The 2,449-nt window shown below is 44.6% G+C and overlaps 1 pseudogene; it reads left to right on the top strand.

Annotated features, from left to right (window-relative positions):
• The first annotated feature begins 379 nt into the window (after positions 1–379).
• On the top strand, positions 380–1,925 carry LOC103582434 (annotated as a pseudogene).
• The last annotated feature ends 524 nt before the right edge of the window (positions 1,926–2,449 follow it).

Raw genomic sequence — 2,449 nt, 5'->3', positions numbered from 1 at the left:
CATGTCGTCTGCAAACGGGACCATCTGACTTTCTCCTTTCCAATTTGGATGCCTTTTATTTCTTTCTATTCCCTAATTATTATGGCAAGGACTGAAATTATAATGAAGTCAAACTCAAGACTTTGAAGAAATGTTTCCCGTGAAGCTTTAGGATAAGACCTCAGCATTCTGGTTGATATGCATTTTCTTACTTCTGCCACTAGGTGTAGTCAGTGGAACGTGTTGAGAAACATTGTCATAAGGCTTGTAATTAAAGAACATCAGAGTAGGCGAATACGGAGCGATGGCTGTTCCTGAGGCCTTGCTCCCGGGCAGACCAGAGGCCGCGGTGCCCCCGCGGTAGACCGGACCTGGGTGGCGGCCTCCGGGGTCCAGAGGGATGGAGGTGTAGGTGTCTAGGACATCCAGCAGCACCATGAAGGTGAGCTTCGTGTGCCAGCGCTGCAGTCAGGCCCTGAAACTAGACACGAGTTTCAAGATCCTGGACCGTGTCACTATCCAGGAGCTCATAGCTCCATTACTTGCCACAGCCCAGGTGAAACCAGGAGAGACCCAGGAGGAAGAGGCGAACTCAGGAGAGGAGCCATTTATTGAAACTCGCCAGGATGGTGTCTCTCGCAGATTCATTCCACCAGCCAGGATGATGTCTACAGAAAGTGCCAACAGCTTCACTCTGATTGTGGAGGCATCCAATGGTGACACCATGGAGAACCTAAGCCAAAGACTGAAGGTCACGGGGGACCTTTTTGACATCATGTCGGGCCAGACAGATGTGGATCACCCATTGTGTGAGGAATGCACAGATACTCTTTTAGACCAGCTGGACACTCAGCTCAACGTCACCGAAAATGAATGTCAGAACTACAGTCGCTGTTTGGAGATCTTAGAGCAAATGAATGAAGATGACAGTGAACAGCTACAGATGGAGCTAAAGGAACTGGGATTAGAGGAGGAGAGGCTGATCCAGGAGCTGGAAGATGTGGAAAAGAACCACAAGATAGTGGCAGAAAATCTCGAGAATGTCCAGGCTGAGGCTGAGAGACTGGATCAGGAGGAAGCTCAGTATCAGAGGGAAAACAGTGAATTTAAACGACAACAGCTGGAGCTGGATGGTGAGATGAAGAGTGTAGAAACCAGATGCGATATGCACAGATGCAGCTGGACAAGCCGAAGAAAACCAATGTCTTTAATGCGTCCTTCCACATCTGACACAGTGGACAATTTGGCACAATCAATAACTCCAGACTGGTTCGCCTGCCCAGTGTCCCTGTGGAATGGAATGAGATTAATGCTGTTTGGGGCCAGACAATGTTGCTGCTCCATGCCCTGGCCAATAAGATGGGTCTGAAATTCCAGAGGTATCGACTTGTTCCCTATGGGAATCATTCATATCTGGAGTCTCTGACAGACAAGTCTAAGGAGCTGCCGTTATACTGTTCTGGGGGGTTGCGTTTTTTCTGGGACAACAAGTTTGATCATGCAATGGTGGCTTTCTTGGACTGTGTGCAGCAGTTCAAAGAAGAGGTTGAGAAAGGAAAGACACGTTTTTGTCTTCCTTACAGGATGGATATGGAGAAAGGCAAGATTGAAGACACAGGAGGCAGTGGCGGCTCCTATTCCATCAAAACCGAGTTTAACTCTGAGGAACAGTGGACAAAAGCTCTCAAGTTCATGTTGACGAATCTTAAGTGGGGTCTTGCTTGGGTATCCTCACAATTTTATACCAAAGGTCTTTCTTTTTTCCTTAGGGGAATTTGTGCCTTAAAGGCTTTAAAATTTGTTTTGTTTGCAAAAGAAGTTGTAGGTTAAATTTAGGTAAAATTAAACAGCACATGTTTACAATACCAAAAAAAAATAAAATCCACAAAGGCCACTTTATTTTAAAATATCATATGACAGTTTCTAGAGCTACAGCATGCCGTGTATAGCTACCACCATTGTCAGTTTTGACTCTTAACCCCATGCCTTCCTTTCCTTCTCTCCCCTGAAATCAACGAATTTAATTTTTTTGTTTTTGTTTTTTTAAACTGATTTGAATTGAGATACATGTGTTTTTACTGGATTTTATCTCTCTCAACTTCCTTCACTTACAATATGAAACAGAAACTTTTGTCCCCACTGAGACGAGATGTTTGAGATGCACAGTTGGATAATGTGGGAAAATCTAAGCTTTTCTGGACACCATGTGATTTGATCAGAAGCTTGAAATTTAACACTTCTCACTTGGATCTAGTCCCAAATGCCTTCTCTGCTTTGTGTTAGATTGTTGCGGAAAAAAAGGAACTCTCTTACATTGTTGGTGGGAAGGCATAATGGTGCAACCCCTATGGAAAATGGTTTGGAGGTTCCTCAAACAGCTGAAGATAGATCTACCATACGACCCAGCTATCCCACTGCTGGGAATATATCCAAAGGAATGGAAATCATCAAGGCGAAGGTTTACTTGTTT

This window comes from Galeopterus variegatus, unplaced genomic scaffold, assembly GCF_000696425.1.
Source record: "Galeopterus variegatus unplaced genomic scaffold, G_variegatus-3.0.2 Scaffold16239, whole genome shotgun sequence".
Classification (NCBI taxonomy): domain Eukaryota; kingdom Metazoa; phylum Chordata; class Mammalia; order Dermoptera; family Cynocephalidae; genus Galeopterus; species Galeopterus variegatus.
This window is presented reverse-complemented; position numbering and strand designations above follow the sequence as displayed.